This window comes from Macrobrachium nipponense, chromosome 8, assembly GCF_015104395.2.
Source record: "Macrobrachium nipponense isolate FS-2020 chromosome 8, ASM1510439v2, whole genome shotgun sequence".
NCBI classification, from domain to species: domain Eukaryota; kingdom Metazoa; phylum Arthropoda; class Malacostraca; order Decapoda; family Palaemonidae; genus Macrobrachium; species Macrobrachium nipponense.
Window position 1 is genome coordinate 39913884 of NC_087203.1, and position 23179 is coordinate 39937062.

The window sequence follows — 23179 nt, forward strand, 5'->3', positions numbered from 1 at the left end:
ATTATTATTATTATTATTATTATTGAAAATAATGGCTATTTCAGCCGCGTTTCTTTTGTGTAGAAGTTTCTCTATTCTTTTTATTACTGCCTTTTCTTCTGCACTCAAACAGTCTATTAAAACGCCAAATGGGGGATTCATGTCAATCTACTCAATTTGACAAATAACGCGTTTTTGACATGAATTCCCCATTTGGCGTTTTAATAGCCAATTTGAGTAAAGAAGAAAAGTCAGTAATAAGGAGAATAGAGAATCTGCTAATACAAAATAGACGCGGCTGAAATAGATATTATATTCAATAAAAAAAACCTGAATTATTATTATTATTATTATTCAAAATACTCAAAGAATTTGTACAGCACCTTCCACTACATCAGCACTCTATAGTAGATTCTACTATAACATTAACGGCAGAAGAGCGACGAGAAAAAGTAGAAGGAAGAAACAGAGACTGACCTGAAAAAAATGAAAATAAATCACTGTTTATAAATAACATTTAATAAAATAAGGTGTGCGCTAGGAATGGAAACGCTTGCTTGAGGTCACCGTCAGTAAGCGAACTCAGACTTAAATAAAGCCCGTGGAAGGTTATTTGACACAAAGGGTATGGTGCATTCCAGTGGTTATATGGCAGCTAACAAGTATGAAGCTGGATATACACTACTTGCATGTCGTGCATAGTCATCGCCGCGTATCACCGACCGTAACGATACGGTGCAACAAACTTCCCACTCCACACTGCGCATCGGTATCAAAACTGAGAGAATGCGGGGTTACTGACAGACTTCAAAGTTTCTCTGCTCTGTGTCCAAATTGACTCGGCTAGTTTCCTATAGAACTGAATAAGGAAATATAATCCAAAGGCCAAGCACTGGGACCTATCAGTTCATTCAGCGCTATAACGGAAATTGGCGGTAAAATATCTGTGGTGCTTTTTTTTACGTTGCATGGAACCAGTGGTTATTCAGCAACGGGACCAACGGCTTTACGTGACTTCCGAACCACGTCGAGATTGAACTTCTATCACCAGATATACACATCTTTGACCCCTCAATGGAATGCCCGAGGATTGAACTAGCGGCCATCGAGGTGGCACGCCAATACCATACCGACCACGTCATTGAGGAATGTATTTGACGGTAAAAAGTTTCTTTATTTTTTTTTTTTTTTTTATAATTTTTTTGACGGTGTAAAGGTTTGAAAACTGTGTGAGGGGGAAAACTTCGCAGTTGCGCTATTAAAAAATTGTTAGGAGAGGGAGGAATTTTTGTTTTTGTTTTAATCAATTTCTTGCGCACATTAGCGCCAGACATTTGAGTAGGTACACAGTAACAATAATATTGTTTACATCTATATGGTAATTAGGGTACACCAAAAGAATTCAGATGGAATACAAAATGAATGTAACTGAAGTCTAGCTATATTTGTACAAATGTTCCAATGACAATATAGGTAGCTATACATATCTTTAGTTAATATCATACACAGTTAATTTGATGAACTGTAACGTTTGTTTAGTATCCACCAAAAGTGAGGATGGCGCATGAGAATTTCATCAAGCAAATTATCTGTCATCAAATGTTTACATATATCAACTACTGTGAATGTTTGTGGTAATAAATTAGTAACAAGTGGACAGAAAGGGAGGAAAGTAAGATGGAAGAAAGAGAATATAAACGGAGTTACAGTAAGAGTTATGAAAGGGGTTGCAGCTAGGGGCCGAAGGGACGCTGCAAAGAACCTTAAATAATGCCTACAGTGTACCGCATGAGGTGCACTTACAGCACCACCCCCGCACGGGATATGGAAACATTCAACTTGAATTTTGAAGAAAAAAAAAAAAAGTCTTACGGGCGGTTCATGATATGAATACAACTGACCTTGAAAAAGAGCATGACCATGATGCTAATAAAAATTAAAACTGAAACGGCGCGATGGAAAGGACTTAGCTACCTTCTAAGATGCAGTATGTAATTTAGGCATAAAGCCAAGCACTGGGAGCCCCAGGGTCATTCAGCGTAATGATGACGATGAGTGAAAATGGAAGTGATATAAATAATTGGTTCGATGGAAATTATGTAAATGAGTTTCAGATAGATACTCTACAGGTCAATACTTAAAAAGGTAAATTGTTTGTTTGTTTGTATGGTGTTTTCATGTTGCATGGAACCAGTGGTTATTCAGCAACGGGACCAACGGCTTTACGTGACTTCCGAACCACGTCGAGAGTGAACTACTGTCACCAGAAATACACATCTCTAACACCTCAGTGGAATGCCCGAGAATCGAACCCGCGGTCACCGTGGTGGCAGGCCAAGACCATACCGATCACGCTAGAGGCGCTCTTAAACAGGTAAAATGGAAAGATTTGTTTGCTAATGGAATTAAAAAACAGCGTCTATAGGGAGGGTTAGAATAATAAAAGGGTATCCGTCCTATAAACATCTTCCTAAAGAAGTGACGAAATGAGCCATTTAGTGAGTTTTAGGAAAAAAAGAATATCTCTCAGACTGATAGGAAAGGATATACTTATTTAAGTAATGCTACTTCAACTGATTAAATGATGACACGTTTATTATGGTACAGGATTAAAAAAAAAATTAGCCTAATCTTATTATCTCAGTTCACTGAAACAAATAGAAGATAGCATTTATTCTTAATACTGAAAAATTATCATACTTTAATCAAGTTATTATCCTTTGAACAAATAAAGAATAGAACAGAATATAGAAGTTAGGCCAAATGTCAAGCGCTGGAACCTATGAGGTCATTCAGTATTGAAACGGATATTGAGAGAGAAAAAATTTGAAAAATATAACAAGAGGAAACATCGCAGCTGCAGTATGAAACAATTGTGCGGAGAAGGTGGAATGTAAGATAGAATAAAAGAGAATATGAACGGAGGTACAGTAAAAGTAATGAAAGTGGTTGCAGCTAGGGTGCACTATCCACCGCCCCCTCCCCCCCAACACACGGGATACTCCTACAGTAGATTCACATCAACAGTGAATTTGGTGTCTAGGCCAATCCCTTACCACGCTCCTGATTGGCTGTTGATAAGCCAGTCACAGGGCTGGAAAATCTCAATCTCTCTCTAGAGTTCACATGGGTAGGATCTATGTTCCACCTCTCCAGAGAGATACGTCTTTCAGGAGAGGTGGAACATACATCCTACCTAAGTGAACTCTCGAGAAGAACTGAGAGTTTCCAGCTCTGACTGGCTTATCAACAGCCAATCAGGAGCGTCGTAAGGGACTGGCCTAAACATGAAATGCACGGCTGATGTGAATCCACTATAGTAGGGTATACAGTCATTCACACTAATAAAAGAATACGCTCTTACCAAGAGTCCTAATTCAAACTTCAAACAAGTAACGAACAGAAACGAACCCAACCATCGGAACGCGTCCTGCGGAAGGACAAGACAAGGGTGGGGAGGGTGGGGGAATGTGGGGGCGGGGGGTGCCGCGGGGCCGTAATTAAGAGTGATTAGACGCCAACAAGCAGGCGGCCTTTCAACAATGGGGTCGTTAAGATCGATCAAGTGAAGAAGATATCTACACGACAATCAAATTAACACCTTCCGCGGCGCCTAGAAAATCTCGAAGGTCGCTTTAAAGGAAGAAGAATGTTTATTTCAGATGAGGTGACATTCCTGAAACGGCTAGTTTTAATGAGACATTGGCAAAATATTCATGTTCACAAATACACGTACAGACTCTCTCTCTCTCTCTCTCTCTCCATATATATATATATATATATATATATATATATATATATATATATATATATATATATATATATATATATATATATATATCATAATCATTATATATATGTGTGTATGTTTATAAATATATAAATATATATATATATATATATATATATATATATATATATATATATATATATATATATATTATATATATACACATATATATATATATATATATATATATATATATATATATTTATATATATACATATATATATTATATTATAGTATATATATATATATATACACCACCAGTAAAACGTACAAAGGCTGTGGTGACTATTGTCTCGTTTTCCCCTCAACAGCTACCAGAATTAAAGGAAGACGAACCATTGTTGAAAAAAATAAAATATACGATAGGAAGAACCGAGCGAGAAGGAGATAATATGGCCATTGAAAATCAATAACGGAGATAATTATATGGGTTTAAATAGACACGACAAGGAAATTGAAGTAGGAAGAAAAGGAGGAGGACGATGGGCAATAAAAAAATGGAATGAAATGAGAGGAGGAGGATGGAGGAGGGAGAGATGAGAGGAACGAGCGAGAAAAAATAATAGTGGAAGAGGAGAGCGAGAAAAAGTTAATAGGGGCGGAAAAAAGTTAAAAATAGGAGAGAGATAGAGAGAAAACTTAATAAAAATGTATTAAGAAAAGGCAGAAGTAGAATAGCGAATGAAAGAGAAACAAACGTTCAGAATGATGTGAAAAGAAAACATTACTAAGGCCAATGGCAGCCTAATTATAATTGTGAAAGTAATTTATTTCTAACGACAACTTCAAATAAATTGATTATAGGAAAGGACACTTGTTGGTCCCTAAGCAATGAAATATTATTATCATTATTATTATTATTTCTGTAGATGAAACCTATTCATATATGTATATAGTATCTTTTATATATATATATATATATATATATATATATATATATATATATATATATATATATATGTATATATAGGTACATTATCATATATATACATTTTTTATATATATATATATATATATATATATATATATATATATACATAATATACATATAAATATATATACATATATATATATAATATATATATATATATATATATATATATATATATATATATATATTATATAATATATATATATATATATATAAATATATATATATATATATATATATATGATATATAGATATATATATCTATATATATATATAGATATATATATATATATTATATATATATATATATATATATATATTTATATATATTATATACATGTACATATATACTCTTTCTGTAAGAAGACAAAGAAAATAAAATGCGAGGAAGCCGAAGGGACGAAACGGCTATAATAATTACTGAAAGAAATATCGGGAGATGGGAAAGAGGTAGATGGAAGGGGGAGAGGGAGTAGATAGTCGGGGTGGGTGATGAGGGGGAGGGGGAGGGGGGCAAAGGGGCCGGGGCGGCGGATGAGGAGTTGTTTATAATCAAAGCAGTTGTCGAAGCCGCAGCATCTGAATGCCAGGGCGATGAGATTCTCTCCATGAATCTAATATGCCCAAGTCTAGCGGACCTTTATTCTATAACCAATAATAATTCCTTTATCTCAGCATTAAACGCCCGACCCAACCCCCTCTCCCTCTCCCCACTCTCTCTCTCTCTCTCTCTCTCTCTCCGAACAGCGCCCGCGACCTCGGGAGAATTTTGTTCGATGATTTCTGATTTTCGTTCCGACGACAGTCGTCAATGCAGGGCACGAATCGATGGCATTGCAATAGATGGGGCAAAGGGTTAGGTTTATTTTCAATTACTCACGGAAAGTATCGTTATTTTCTGTCCAAAAAGCAACGGTATATTCATATGGAAGCGACTCAAATTACCCCCAGAAGAATCTGGAAACGGTGGGAGATCGTGAGCGATTCCAAACGAGATGCGAACTGGTATCAAATAACGCGTTTTCCAATCTTTCTATTAACCCATTCACTAATCTCTCTTTATTCTCTTTCCGTTCATCCTCCTCCTCCTCCTCCTCCTACCAGTCCTCCGCCCAACCTCACCCCCGACTCACACAAGCCTTTCTTTATTCCTGTGTCAGCCTTTGGCTTCCAATGTGTACGGTGATGTTCGGGTTCTCCTTTTGGCCCATCGCATTGTTGCAGATGCTTCCCGCCGATTTGACCCAGGGACCCCGTGGGCCCACGCGTACCCCCCCCCCCCCCCCTCTCAATCTCACGCTTGCAAAACGGAAGCTTTGTCTCCGTAGTGCAAATTGTCCGCAAATATTTAGACGCTAATTTGTCTATTCACGGACGCTTTTCCACCCCCCCTGGTCGGCCATTCTGCGATTTCTTTGCGCGCGATTCTTCGCGTATTGACGGCCTGAATGTCACTGAGATCTCCTGTAGTCGGTGTTGACGTTTTAGAGAGAAGGGGCTGCGAGAGCTGATTCACGGGCTGACAGCCACATTATGAAGCCCCGACTATAGGAAAGTCAGATGGCAGCTTTTCGTGAGAAACTAAAAAAGTTAATTCACAAACAGACAGCGACATTTCCACTATTCGTAAAGGCTGTTTGCGGTTGTGGAAAGTCAGATGTCAACCTTTCGTGGGAAAGATTTCTTTCGTAGGTTGACAACCACGTTCTCTGTCTCTCTTGTGCAGGCAGCTCTTGCTTCTGGAGAGAATTTCAAGTGAAAACAAAAGCGAACAAATAAAAATAACATTTGCGAAATAACTTGGAAGATGTACGCGGACATCAAGCATCGCATTTTATTGTCGATAAAAATATTTCTACTCTTCCTTACGAATTTGGGATAAGACTTTAATCATGAAAATATACAATACACTGTCATGAATTTATTGACACCGTTTGCCCTGAAAGTAGAAATTAGGGGGTAATACATAAAAGGTCAAAATGCCCAGACGAAAATTTGAATAATCACAAGAAACAATACTTTACTTTTGAGTCATCAAGCCGATTACCAAGTAGGTTTTTTTTCTTTAGTACCTGGAGAGTCTTATGTCTATTTAAAAAAAATTTTCAGATGTGATTTTGTCACTTCAATTGCTGAGGCGTAACACTAGATTTCATCATCTCCATAACAGTATTTAGGAGTTCCAAGGTGTCACCTTTAATTATTGTCGTCTGGAAATTATCTGCCGATGTGCGATAAAAGTGGCTCTGATATCTGTCATAATATTTTCAGAAAACCTCAAGAAAGATTGTATGTGGTTAATGGTTATCATACATATTACGTAAGTTCCCAAACCAATACTGATTTCCTATTACAAAACAGGACGTATTTGTCATTCTTGATGACCTAGCATGAACTCTCCCAGTGGCTGTGAGAAATGGGGCATGATTTTCTCTGTACTCTGTTTGTTTGTATGGCGTTTTTACGTTGCATGGAACCAGTGGTTATTCAGCACCGGGACCAACGGCTTTACGTGACTTCTGAACCACGTCGATAGTGAACTTCCATCACCAGAAATACACATCTCTCACCCGTCAATGAAATGCCCGAGAATCGAACTCGCGGCCACCGATGTGGCACGCCAACACCATACCGATCACGCCACTGAGGCGCTTTCCCTCTGATTGCTGTGACACACCGTTATGTCTTGATCTCGAATCAATTTCCACAGTATGTTGATTGAACGTACACAAAGATTACTAAAAGAGTACCGTTCGGAGTATTCCAATACATTCTTGAAACTTAATTTACAGGTAAAATCTCACACACCATCCCAGGAACAATGAATGATTATTTAACTGGGATTATTTTTCTTATAGTCATATAAGAATTCTCTGACTCACGAGAGTTCAGGCACGGTCAAACTACGTCTTTTTGCGATTTTTTTTTTTTTATGGAACGCGCAAAACACGTCACTAACAAATAAAAGTAAAATATCGCAAGTTATATAAATGAGCTCTTACGCCTTTTGAGTCCTTGGCAGCGACGAACTTCGGGATTTGACCTTTACAAGACGTGGATGGAAATCCAGCTGAAACTTCGCAAAGACTACGACCTACCGAGACAAAATCATTCTGCAAGCTATCAGACACCGCCAGATTCCTAAGAGGTACATAACTGAGTTTGTTTGTTTTGTTTGTTTGTATGGTGCTTTACGTTGCATGGAACCAGTGGTTATTCAGCAACGGGACCAACGGCTTTACGTGACTTCCGAATCACGTCGAGAGTGAACTTTTATCACCAGAAATACACATCTCTCACTCCTCAATGGAATGGCCGAGAATCGAACCCGCGACCACCGAGGTGGAACGCAAACACCATATCAACCACGCCACTGAGGCGCTCTACATAACTGAGCGACGGAATAAGCGAGCAAATAAAACGGCAAAACAAATCAAAACTTACACAGGCAGAGGACACGTTTTCAAATTCCTTTATTTTTTCAAGGGACACGAGAAACTTGAGGGTTACACAAAATCTCTTGAGGCTGACTATGATACAATTCAGGTTACATAACTGCTCATGCGATGCAGTAATACAGGAGATGGTAATGTAATATCAACAATAGTGTGTCTGTTTGAGTTTGTAATTTAAAATACAAACAAAATCAAACAGATACACTATTGTGAATTTACTTTTCCATTTTATTGACTCATGTGATTGTGAGTTTTCTTTGAATACAGGGAATATTAAGTTCAAACTTCTTACATAACAAAGCATGCGCTTCTGTTTACAGCTCATTACATACCCTTTGAGGTCAAAGCCTATCAATTTATATAAAAATATATACAAAATATTAAACATGACGATACCCGAAGAGTTAGATTGCTGCACAGAGTTATCAACTTAACCAGATTTTAAATGACCAAAATTGTTTGAAGACAAAGAAATTTTTATGAAATATGGACTTTGACTTTCACAAATTCTAACCTTATGGACTTTGACTTTCACAAATTCCAACCTTATGAACTTTGACTTTCACAAATTCCAACCTTATGGACTTTGACTCTCACAGATTCCAACCTTATGGACTTTGACTTTCACAAATTCTAACCTTATGGACTCTGACTTTCACAGATTCCAACCTTATGTACTTTGACTTTCACAAATTCTAACCTTGTGGACTTTGACTTTCACAGATTCCAACCTTATGGACTTTGACTTTCACAGATTCCCACCTTGTGGACTTTGACTTTCACAGATTCCAACCTTATGGACTTTGACTTTCACAGATTCCCACCTTATGGACTTTGACTTTCACAGATTCCAACCTTATGGACTTTGACTTTCACAAATTCCCACCTTATGGACTTTGACTTTCACAGATTCCCACCTTATGGACTTTGACTTTCACAGATTCCCACCTTATGGACTTTGACTTTCACAAATTCCCACCTTATGGACTTTGACTTTCACAGATTCCCACCTTATGGACTTTGACTTTCACAAATTCCAACCTTATGGACTTTGACTTTCACAGATTCCAACCTTATGGACTTTGACTTTCACAAATTCCAACCTTATGGACTTTGAATTTCACAAATTCCAACCTTATGGACTTTGACTTTCACAGATTCCAACCTTATGGACTTTGACTTTCACAGATTTCAACTTATGACTTGACTTTCACAAATTCCAACCTTATGGACTTTGACTTTCACAAATTCCAACCTTATGGACTTTGACTTTCACAAATACCAACCTTAATTCATAGAGCAAGTATTCTTTCGAAGAATAGGAAAAGGTCTAAAAACGCTTCCCAACGTGTTAAGTGAAGATGTGGAACTTGGTAAAGAAAACGAGAACTAGAAATAGACGCGGGGAAGACATAAGATAGAAGCAAATGGAAAAGGATGATGAAGTGCAGCGACCCCGACTAGGAATTAAACTGAAAATAAGGAATAGAAGAAGAAGAAGAATTTACGCTGACAAGACAACCATTGGGGCACTTTCGGCCATTCAGCGCCCAGGACACTGAGAAGGGGGAGTTGGTGTGGTCGGACACCAAAATAAAGGACTGTTAGAGGAGTTGGACAGGAACCAGTTGGTTACCTAGCAACGGGAGCTACAGCTCATTGTGGGATCCGAACCACATTATATCGAGAAATGAATTTCTAATCGCCAGAAATAAATTCCTCTGATTCCACGTTGGCAGAGCGGAGAATCGAACTCGCAACTACCGAATCGGTAGGCGAGCACGTGACCCACTCGTCCAACGAGGAACTGACACACCTTCTAGAAACGTTTACAGTGCGCCTAGTGAGCTCCACTGACTGCATTAATCCCCTTACGAAGTAGAAGGGAGAATTCATTAAACATACAGGGCGTCCATAAAGTCCCAGTACCATTACAAGTATTTATTTATTGTAATGGTACTAGGACTTTATTGACACCCTGTACAATGTCAAACAAAGCCAGTCTTCTCACGCAATGGCACAGAAGGTTGCAAGATGATCTCAAAAGGGAAATGACAGGAGCGGATCGCAAGACTTCTCGTGCAGTACAATGGCGCCCAAATCTTACACCTTACAGTCGTCAGTGTTCTGTGAACCTTACCTGAACGAAAAACACCTATTGTGTCCGTTTCCTCATTATTATTGTATTGTTTGTTTGTTTGTATGGTGCTTTTACGTTACATGGAACCAGTGGTTATTCAGCAACTGGACCAACGGCTTTACGTAACTTCCGAACCACGTCGAGAGTGAACTTCTATCACCAGAAATACACATCTCTCAACCCTCAGTGGAATGCCGGAGAATCGACCTCGCGGCCACCGAGGTGGCAGGCCAAGACCAAACCGATCACGCCACTGTGACACTTTAATTATTATTAAACAGTACCTTGAATTAAACTGACGTGTCGTTTCCATTGTTGAAGCTGCTTCAACAAACAACTTTCACTGCAGAAACTTTAGTAAGAAACTTAATTCACCATCAGTTCAGTTACTGAAATATCTATCATCTTATGACAAATTCGCCCAAAATACTGAGTATGTCACTGAAATTATGGAATACAGTAACTCCATTACTAAAATCATGGTAAACAGAATCATATTCAATAAAGTGGTACGTCCAGTGAAATTATAGGATAAGAAACTAATTCAAAATACCTGTTCTATCACGGAAATTACGTCATGAGAAACTAATTACATATAAAGGTTCTGTCACTGACATTACAGAATATAAATTAATCAAAAATTTTCAATTTCATCAATGTAAATATGGCTTGAGAAACTAATTCAACAAGTCAATGGCGTTGCAGATATTATGGCAAAAAAAAAAACTATAGATAATAAATTAATGACAAATACTAAATTGAAGAAACAGTACAGTCATTGAAACGGCGCTACACATGGGCACAATATCTGATGAAACTTAATAATCCTACAGCTGTAGATTATATTGCAGTAACACCTGTCTCTTCCAAACGCTATCTGGACATACCTGAGCACATCTAAAAATACGTGAGGTAAAAAAAAATATATCTTTAGTCTTATCCGACTATCGACGAATTAAGAAAGGAAAGATTTCTAGTGTTCAAATCGTACAAACTTTGTAAATTACTTTCCACCCATAATTAATTTGCAGAGATTTAGGGGCATCGACGCAAAGGTATTTTTGCTTAAGAATAAATATTAAAGGTAATTCACTCATAAATGTTTAAAGTATAATGCTTGAGAATACACATTTGAAGTAATTCACATATCATTGTTAAAAGTATAATACTCAAGAATAGATATTTAAAGTAATTCACTAATAAATGTTTAAACTCTAACGGTACATAACAATGAACTATTTGAATACTCCCACCAAAAATCATTTAATATTAATCACGATTACTGGACTCTCTAGCATTACATATTGAGAAAATCTGGAAAAATATGCCTCCCCACCAGAGACCAAAGGTTCCGTCGTGGTTTCGAATTCTTCCTGCAATGAATTCCAGAGTATACAATCGTTTGCCTCGACAGTGAGACCGAATCGCTCTTAACGACGAGTGCAATGTTGAGAGTATTCGGTGCATAAATAAAGTGTTTTCTCTTTACGTTTTTGTATGCGTATGTATACATGAGCCTAAATATTAAAAGCGTATTTACCCAATCAAAATAAGTATGTCTCTATGTATATATATATATATATAGTATATATATATGTGTGTGTGTGTGTGTGTGTGTATGTATATAGATATATGTATATATATCTATCCTGCTTTCTAATTCGTCGATAGTCGGTTAAGACTAAAGACATTTTTTTTCTTTACTGCACGTATTTTTAGGTGTGCTCAGTTATGTCATGGCATTAGGTGGCTCAAAATCGATATATATATATATATATATATATATATATATATAGTATATATATATATATATATATATATATATATAATATATATGAATGAGCCACCTAATGCCATGACTTTTAATAGTGCCGTGGAGTGCCAGCGTACAGTCCATCAGTGAATCAGAATAGAGCCGCCAATCAGGACGACATTATTTACCCGAGGAAATACTTATATTCATAACTTATTAATTCCATCAATTAAGCCCCGGAGGTCCTCGTAGGGAACAAGAGGTGCTCCACTTCTCCTATATTTCTCCGACGGCAATAAAGCCACACCTGAGGCATGAGAAATAATATAACTCACTCTTCATATTCATTTCGATAAAATTTCCTCCTCCGGCTCGCCCATTGGCGTCCTTCCGTCCGGAAAACCGAGGACGTTTAACGTTCGTGTGGCTTTTTCGAGGCAACTTTTCAAAACTTTCTCTCTCTCTCTCTCTCTCTCTCTCTCTCTCTCTCTCTCCTTCTCTCGCTCATTGGGCTAAACTCCACTACGGAAACTAAGCCGGGAGGTATCCAAGCGGACGCGAGAGTGACGTGCCCCTGGCCTTATCAGCCGGGTGCCGTTAGAGGTCATATTTCCAGCGGCGTTTGCCGGGATCTCCGTCCAGTTCCCCCCGCGGCGGATGGCCTCTTCCGCGGCAGGGCCCTTAGACCCAGCAAGGCGAGAAACTTACCTATTACCAACGGCACTGGAGGACACTCGCACTACATGGAAGGCTAAGAAAAGGTATTGGCATAAACATTATAATACTGGAAACTCACCGGGCTGATTGACGGCTCGCGAACACGCCTCGCTATTATTCCGTTTTTTGGCAATGCGCTCGACTATTTTAAACATTTATTGACCTGCTGCTGCTGCGAAAAGCACTCATTACTTTATGCAGATATTCAACGCCCCAGTCGCCTCCTATTGCTTTCTTTCAATGGAGAGAGAGAGAGAGAGAGAGAGAGAGGAAATATTTTGCTGGAATGACTTGGGGGTCGCGTCGTGGCTGAGCGAAATTTGGAGTTACTGTCCAATTGATTAGATTCCAGCACCCCTATTCGCATAAATCGAATACAAGGCTTAGTAGACCTTATATAGCTATACTTTATATCACAGCGTTGAACACAATCCACTTCTGATTAAAGCCACGATAATGACGTTAATGATCTTCATCATTACACGTGCTTTCAAGCAATGGGTTCTGAAGCTCTCCTTAAAACTTGTCAGAATTTTTTGCCACCGACCCCTTCTCACCCCCCTCCTGGTACCGACCTCTTCTCACCCCATTCCTGGTACCGACCCCCTTCTCACCCCCTCCTGTACCGACCCCCCCCCCTTCCTCACCCCATTCCTGTACCGACCCCCTTCTCACCCCCCTCCTGGTACCGACCCCCTTCCTCAACCCCATTCCTTGGTACCGACCCCCTTCTCACCCCATTCCCTGGTACCGACCCCCTTCTCAACCCCATTCCTGGTATCGACTTCTCACCCCATTCTGGTACCGACCCCCCCCCTTCTCACCCCATTCCTGGTATCCGACCCCCTTCTCCACCCCATTCCTGTATCGACCCCCTTCCTGCCTCATTCCTGGTATCGACCCCCTTCTTCATTCCCATTCCTGGTACCGACCCCCATTCTCACCCCATTCCTGGTACGACCCCCTTCTCACCCCTCCTGGTACCGACCCCCTTCTCACCCCATTCCTGGTACCGACCCCCTCTCACCTTCCTGGTACCGACCCCCTTCTCAACCCCCTCCTCCGTGTACCGACCCCCCTTCTCACCCCATTCCTGGTACCGACCCCCTCTCACCCCATCCTGGTACCGACCCCCCCCTTCTCACCCCATTCCTGGTACCGACCCCCTTCTCACCCCATTCCCTGGTATCGACCCCTTCTCACCCCCATTCCTGGTACCGACCCCCTTCTCACCCCCTCCTGTACCGACCCCCATTCCTCACCCCATTCCTGGTACCGACCCCCTTCTCACCCCCTCCTGGTATCGACCCCCTTCTCACCCCATTCCCTGGTACCCCGACCCCCTTCTCACCCCCATTCCTGGTACCGACCCCCTTCTCACCCCATTCCTGGTACCGACCCCCTTCTCACCCCCTCCTGGTACCGACCCCCTTCTCACCCCATTCCTGGTACCGGACCCCCTTCTCACCCATTCCTGGTACCGACCCCGTTTCCCCACCCCACCCCCCCCTCCTCGTACCACCCCCTTCCTCACCCCATTCCTGGTACCGACCCCTTCTCACCCCATTCCTGGTACCGACCCCCTTCTCACCCCATTCCAGGTACCGAACCCCTTCTCACCCCATTTCCTGGTACCGACCCCCCTCTCACCCCTTTCCTGGTACCGACCCCCTTCTCACCCCTTTTCCTGGAGTACCCTTCTTCTCACCCCCCCTTTCCTGGTACCGACCCCTCCTCACCCATCCTGGTACCGACCCCCTTCTCACCCCATTCCAGGTACCGACCCCCTTCTCACCCCATTCCCGGTACCGACCCCCTTCTCATTCCAGGTACCGACCCCCCTCTCACATTCCAGGTACCGACCCCTTCTCACCCCATTCCGGTACCGAACCCCCCCCTTCTCACCCCACCTCCTGGTACCTTCCTCACCCTCAACCCGTCACCAGGCACAGGATTATTAATGTTTTCAAATCGCACGAAAACTTCCAGCGAGGCAAACACGGTCGGGCGGAAAAGAAGTTGAGAGAAGCACCACTTCCGCCCCCCCCCCCCTCCCCCCCGCAAAAAAAAAAAAAAAAAAAAAAAAATAAAAAACATGCAACGCTTGTCAAATACGGAGTCCCTATTTAACCCCTCGCATATGGAGTGGTCTCTACAGCACTGCGGAAAGGTGAAGTGGCGAGGAGGGAAGTGAACGAATAATGACAGTGTAATAAATGGTAATTTCTTTTCAGTGTATAATCGTCATGCGGAAGGCTTCACTTCTCAAGATTTCAAGTCCTTTCTTCCAGCCAAATGTAACGCTTTTCATTCACACACACATACATATATAAAGAGAGAGAGAGAGAGAGAGAGAGAGAGAGAGAGAGAGAGAGAGAGAGTCTGAAGATAGTTGCTACTTTGGTGGATAAGGATTACTTCATCGAGATTCTACCGACCCCCACAACTTGTAATTATAATAATGATTGTTTATAGTTTGGAAAAACTATTGGCTCTCTCTCTCTCTCTCTCTCTCTCTCTCTCTCTTCTCTTATTATTCGTGTTGTTATCTGAATTCAAAGATTATCTATTTTTGTGGTATTCAGAGGCTCATATAAAGTGGCGATTCTTCTCTTACCTGTGGAATCTCTCTCTCTCTCTCTCTCTCTCTCTCTCTCTCTCTCTCTCTCTCTCTTTCAAGTTACAGTAATACGAATTTTATTTTCTTTATTTTCTTTCAGATTCTAAGTGACAGATCTACCACCGCTGAATTGGTGTGGCATTCTTTCATTCTCTCTCTTTTCATTCCAGGCTGCAGGCTGCACTCCACAACAGTCGACTGATCACCAGTCACATATCCGACAGTTACATTATCAAAAGTACAATGGGTTTAGGGAGAGAGTTATGGCGTTGATTTCATATCATGGCACAGGGTGCAAGAACTGACGCCATGATTTCTGTTGACGAATTCAATACATGGGAGAAATTCCCTTCATCAATCATGACTTCAGCCGATATGAAAACTAAAGAGAGAAAAACTTGACAACTCAGGACGCAAAAACCCTCAATTTAAGTCATTCTAAATTATTAAAACACACTGAGAATCAGAGATCATAAGAACATCTTCCGCTCTCACAGTACTACGCTTTTGAGTCTGGTATCCGCAAAGTCATTATATCTAGTTCTCTAGAATATCTTCTTGACCCCTAAAAGCTCCAGGTCTTCAAGAGCAGAACCAACACCTTCCGTAAAAAACTAGTTATACTAAGAGCTTGGAGCTAAAAACTAAAATAAAAGAATAAAAGGCTCCGTCAGTACTTTAAAGCTTAAAAGCACCTGCACAAACAGACGCTCGTCTCTTATTCCTGAAGTTATTTCGTGCCAGGATTCCATAAAATAGCATACTTACAACTGGCTGATTCACGACTTTCGTATAAAGGTTAGGCATAGTTATAGTTTGTTTGTTTATATGGTTTTTTTACGTTGCATGGAACCAGTGGTTATTCAGCAACGGGACCAACGACTTTACGTGACTTCCGAACCACGTCGAGAATGAACTTCTATCACCAGAAACATAGTTATAGATAAGAGTGAATTTGAGAGAGAGAGAGAGAGAGAGAGAGAGAGAGAGAGAGAGAGAGAGAGAGAGAGAGAGAGAGCCTTCCTGACTTTGTCCTATTAAGTTAATCTGGATGAATATTTTTCCTTAACCATCGTTTTTGTAACCTGGAAGTTCTGCCTAATGTCTGTCATGGTAAACTGCCTTCTTATTTTGTGTTAATAATCAGTAACCGTCATTATTCTTGTACATTATTCCCAAGAACCTTGGCTTTTACCGCTATTATAATAATAATAATAATTATCATTATTTGAGACATGCCAACCTTCGGCACGTTGCTCACCAGTTTAAGTAACAATGAGAAAACCATTATTAGAAAAATAGAGAACAACCTTTATAGAATTAACGCAGCTGAGGCAGCAATTACTTTCAAGAAAACATATTTAAAAGAGGGTTTACTTCCCGCATACAATTATTATTATTATTATTATTATTATTATTATTATTATTATTATTATTATTATTATTATTATTATTTTTATTTTTACTATTATTATTATTATTATTATTATTGGGAAAGTAAATCCACAGTAGTGTGCGTGTTTGATTTTGTTATTTTAAATAAAAAGCAGAAAGCTTTCGATGACCTGCACAGTCCTCCTTCCTTGTCAATCTGACTATAATTACAAAAAAAGTGGCTAAATAAAAACTTTGTTTTTGACTTCCTGCCTCCTTAGGAGTCCATCACTTTTCTTACTATGTGTGCTGTTTCTAGGAGCACACACTTTTCCATTAGTCCTGGAGCTACTTCAGCCTTTAGTTTTTCCAGATTCCTTTTCAGGGATATTATTATTATTATTATTATTATTATTATTATTATTATTATTATTATTATTATTATTATTATTATTATTATTATTATTATTATTATTATTCAGAAGATGAACCTTATTCATTTGGAAGAAGCCTACAGCGGGTATTGACTAGGTTTTCTTTAGGGAGAAGTATGAGGAGGTAAATGGAAATACAGTGTGTGTATATATAATTACATATATATACTTACAGTTTGTATACATATACATATACATTTACATGTATATGTATGTGGAATGAAATATGATCACCGACAACGGAGAAAACTAGGAAAAATCTTTAGTTTCGTTAGATAATTTTTAAAAGTAAACTCATGAGCAGTGCAACGAATTTCCTAAAATTAATGAGTAATTTGCTGTGTATATTCCGTGAAGCCAAAAAAACTTTGAAGACAACATAAAACCTTGCGATAAGCAGCCAAGACGATCTTGCAAAAGTGATTACCCACAACAAAATGCGGGAATTAACGCTAGGACCAGCACCTTGCGTTTTGAAGACAACTTGAACAGATTCCCAGGATATTTCACGGAATGGGGACAGAGTTAACTGTTTACCAAGATTCACCCAGACTTGTGCTGGAACGGGATCCTGTTCTGTCCTTCAGCAGCCCGTAAAAACAACTGTCGACGATGTAACTTACTAAGGACCCCATACACTGAACGATTGTCTGTATCGTCCGCAAAAACATTGTGTATGGGCATGTCTGAATGCAAAAGTGGGAGGAGCTTCGTGTTTGAACGATCTCAGCGGGAATCTCACGACCAGGTTGCTGGCTTGCGACTTAAGTCTGTCATACACAGGTCTGCCGATATAAAGCTATCGCGCACGTCTCTTCTAAGAGGATGCCATATGCCTTCCCGAGACTAAATCTTCGTTCAGACTGAAATCGGTGCGGAGATCGTTCGTACTGTCTGAATAGTGTGTGCTTTTGTCGATAACGACAATCTTTCAGAGTATATGGGCCTTAGTGCTGGCAACCTCAACCCAAAAGATCGGCTAATAACTCGGAAGAAGGTTTCCTGTTAGATCCGAGTCCCTTCAGGGAATGTGACAGTGGTCTCGAAGAATGTGGGCTTCCCCCCGAAGACGTTTCCGAAGCCATTCGTCTTAAGGAAGGACCAAACCGGCTCCGTCTCTTCCCAGCGTTGTACTTTACTATTCTGCAAGAAATCCGAAGACTGCAGAACGTAGAGATCGCCATGAAGCCTTCGGGAGCCCCAGAGACAGCGTGTCTTATTTCGAAACTAATCTTGAGAGAGGCACTGGAGACAAGGTAACAATGCAGGATCGAAGTTTTAAACTGTTTGGTGTTAGTGGTGTAAAGAGACACTGCTGTCCAAATGCACTGTGGCGAAAACAGACGACGGTCCTCGGGACTCTCCGAGAAGATTTCATCCTGTTAAGCGCAGTTAGACAGTCACATACATGTCATCAACAGTCTCTGTGGGAATCAAATGGAAACCCTGAAGTAACAGGATATAATAGCAAAGCAGGATCACGAAAGAGAAGCATTCAGAGAAGGGCGAAAAAACTATTCCCTCAGGAACGAGAGGTGTTGAGTTTAAACCAGAAAGAAGAGCATGATCAAGAAAGGACAGTCTTCGAAAAAAAGAGACAAAAGACTTTAAGAATCGGGAGACGCAGCAAACTCCATGGCACACAGCACCAGAAAGAAGAAAATCTACTGAGGAAGATCAAGGAAATAAGAGACAAAGAAGAAAAAGAGGAAGGATTAGCGAAGAGTCAGTTGGATTGCATTCTTCGACAGGACATCACAAACAAAGAGCTGCTTCAGCCAATATCTGAAGATGTTATTGAAATAATAATAACAAATTAAATGCCTTTGAAAAATAAACCTTACAAAGGCAACCTCTGGCGAGGTTTCTTTTTTTCTTCTTTTCCTTTTTAAAACCCACCCCCTTTTTTTTTCTTTTTTACAACCCGTCAAGTTAATGCCTTTATTAAATAAAAAAACAAGTTGCAAAGGCAACCTCTGGCGAGGCTTAAAACCCCGAAAGTTAATGCCTTTATAAAAAAAACAAAGTTGCAAAGGCAACCTCTGGCGAGGCTTAAAACCCCGTAAGTTAATGCCTTTGTAAAAAAAAAAAAAAAATGTTGCAAAGGCAACCTCTGGCGAGGATTAAAACCCCGTAAGTTAATGCCTTTGTAAAAAAAAAAAACAGTTGCAAAGGCAACCTCTGGCGAGGCTTAAAACCTCGTAAGTTAATGCCTTTGTAAAAAAAAAAAACAGTTGCAAAGGCAACCTCTGGCGAGGCTTAAAACCCCGTAAGTTAATGCCTTTGTAAAAAAAAAAAAAAAAACAGTTGCAAAGGCAACCTCTGGCGAGGCTCAAAACCTCGTAAGTTAATGCCTTTGTAAAAAAAAAAAAAAAAAGAGTTGCAAAGGCAACCTCTGGCGAGGCTCAAACCTCGTAAGTTAATGCCTTTGTAAAAAAAAAAAAAAGTTGCAAAGGCAACCTCTGGCGAGGCTCAAAACCCCGTAAGTTAATGCCTTTGTAAAAAAAAAAAAAGTTGCAAAGGCAACCTCTGGCGAGGATTAAAACCCCGTAAGTTAATGCCTTTGTAAAAAAAAAATGTTGCAAAGGCAACCTCTGGCGAGGCTTAAAACCCCGTAAGTTAATGCCTTTGTAAAAAAAAAAAAAGATCTTGCAAAGGCAACCTCTGGCGAGGCTTAAAACCCGTAAGTTAATGCCTTTGTAAAAAAAATCTAGCAAAGGCAACCTCTGGCGAGGCATCCCCAAAACCCCGTAAGTTAATGCCTTTGTAAAAAAAAAAAAAAAGATCTTGCAAAGGCAACCTCTGGCGAGGCTTAAAACCCCGTAAGTTAATGCCTTTGTAAAAAAAATCTAGCAAAGGCAACCTCTGGCGAGGCATAAAACCCCGTAAGTTAATGCCTTTGTAAAAAAAAAAAGTTGCAAAGGCAACCTCTGGCGAGGCATAAAACCCCGTAAGTTAATGCCTTTGTAAAAAAAAAATGCAAAGGCAACCTCTGGCGAGGATTAAAACGCCGTCAGTTAATGCCTTTGTAAAAAAAAAAAAAAAATGCAAAGGCAACCTCTGGCGAGGCGTAAAACCCCGTAAGTTAATGCCTTTGTAAAAAAAAAAAAAAAAAAAAAAAATCTCGCACAGGCGACCTCTGACAAGGCGTAAAACTACATAAGTTAATGCCTTTGTAAGAAAAAAATTTAAAAACAAATTTACGTAAAAAGATAAAAGAGAGAGAGAGAGAGAGAGAGAGAGAGAGAGAGAAGGCATAGCCACGTATTGATAAAAAACTCTTTATTAATCTAGGTATGAGAATATAGCGATTCAAACTTTAGCCTATTATGCGTTATGCACAGAAAAAGTTCCTCAATATTCATTTCTCTCATTTGGTAAATGTAAATAAAGAAAAGGAAAAAAAAAAAACGTCGTCTTATGGTCCTCGGTTGTAAGTGGTGCCCAGTCAAAACTCTCTTCGGAATCTGTGGCTTGCCCCCACACACCCATGATAGTCATGATGAAATCAGTGTACGGTGTGTTAATCTTCAAAATTTAAATTAAAAACCTAGCCCACCGAAAAAAACAGACAGTAAACACAGACAGTTTTGATTTGTGACGATATCCGAATCATATCGTTTACTGACGTACACTATTGAGCCTTTCCCCCCAAACCCCCCCCCCCCCAAAAAAAAAAAAAAAAAATTAAAAACAGGCTGTTTTTATTTGACGATATCCGAATCATATTGATTCCCGCCGTGCAACTATTGGTAAGTTATTGTAAAAAAAAAAAGTAAAAGCAGAAAGGGGGTCAAAACATTCACGGTAAGCCATTCATATTACGCCATGGCTGACTAGCTCACAGGCATTTACAAGTGAAAAGTATCTGTTTTTTTATGACATGGATTTCAAGATAATTCTTTTTTATTTGATTAGAATATATAATACTTGAATCCATTAATCATTTCTGTGTAAATTAATTAATTCCTTCCAACGACCGGTTGTTAATCTCTTAAATGACAAAAATTTTGTGAAAGAAACAGAGCTGGTAAGTTTGTTTGTTTGTATGGTGCTTTTACGTTGCATGGAACCAGTGGTTATTCAGCAACGGGACCAACGGCTTTACGTGACTTCCGAACCACTTCGAGAGTGAAGAACTTCTATCACCAGAAATACACATCTGTCACTCCTCAATGGAATAGCCGAGAATCGAACCCGCGACCACCGAGGTGGAACGCAAACACCATATCAACCACGCCACTGAGGCGCTCAGAGCTGGTAATGTCCCGAGATGTACAAAACTAGCGCGCCATATTCAACTGCTCGTAAAACGTGAGATATTGTGGAAAGAATGGTTTCCGTGGTCTAATATTATATTCATCAAGCATGGCTAGCACGTCATGGCAGCTTTCATGTTAACCAAATAAATTTTCCTTAGTCTCTAGATAACAAAGCACGGCTTGCAAAATCGGGCCTGGCTACGTGATCTTTTTAGCCTTGTACTGTATACTTCCATTCGAGCTTCATTTCTTAGTGCTGCTATCCAACTTCTCTTAATAATTACTGTCCAACCTCTCCAACGACTATTCACTGCCTTAAAATCTGATTGGATGAAAGTGCCACAGTGCTTGGGGTTGACGGCCGGAATTTCATCCAATCAAATCATACGGCTTATCATACAATCGTCAATACTGACGGCGAAGACTTCAAGTCGTCAAATTTGAACGGGGATTATGAATCCTCTTTTAGGGGAGCGCCGTTTAATGCGTGATTACAGGAGATTCTTCTAAGGAAAGTTTTTGCTCATTTTTAGCCGCATCTATTAGTTGTATCTTATGCTTACTGGTTTACGTTCGAATCGTTGAATTGACATTTTTTTAATGGTCAACGCCAATGTGGAAAAAAAAAAACTGGACTCAACTCTTGGGTTAAGTGGATGCGGTCAGGTTTTAAAATCTACTCAAATTTCAAATTAAAATGCCTCGCAAAAGGATCTGTTTCATTGTTTCATCTATTTCCTTCTTTGTTATTTACAAGAAAATAGCCTAATATGTTCCCCGTTTTTTTTCTTTTTTTGTGTCCAAAATAATAGCGTAGCAGAATGTGGAGGAGGTTAAATACGACGTGTCAGAGTACGTATATTTAGCGGCTGATTTTGTGGAAGTCTTCTGCACAGGGAGCTCCATCCTTTATTCATCAGGCAAAAGGACAAGGAAACGCCCGATGACTATACATACATACATACATCAGTGCTCACATACATACAAACAAGCGAGAGTACTCACACATACACACACACGCACACATGTCTGTGTGTGTCGTGTACATAAATACATCTTTATCCATATATGGTTGTGTCACATGCACTGCAAAGACCCACAAAGGCTTGATTCCAGCGATAACCGAAAACCAGCCGCGGCCGAGAATTCCATCATCAACAGTCAAAAGGAAGAGACGGAGGGAGGGTAGGGGGAGGGGGCGGCGGGAGGGAGGGAGGACGGGCCCTGGAATATATTTCCAACAACGCCCACCTTCAGTAACCACTAAAGCAGAACGAGGTCACTAAACTATTACTACTACAAGGCACACCGTCAATAACAAGAGGCGGAAGAAGAAGGCCCAGAAGAAGAACAATGCAGCAGCAGCCACAACCAGCGTCAAAATCACAATCGAGAGGTGGACCTCGTTGGGGGGGCAGTCGAGCATAAACGAGTGCACGGAGGACCTCGGGGGTATTTTGAGGAGGTTGAGGGAGGAGGGAAGGACTTTAGTCGTAGGGGAAGGGGGTCAGGGAGGTGAGATGGGCATAGTGGCACCCTTCACCCAATCCCCCATAACACCCGGAGGGAACGCAGAGGGCCAACCTATACTCGCCACCACCACAGTGCCACCAGGACCGAGAGAGAGCGGCAGGCAACAGAAACTCTGGTTTTGTGAAGGACACATGGAAGGGGTGGAGGAGGTGGAGAGGTGGAGGTGGAGGTGGAGGTGGAGGTGGAGGAGG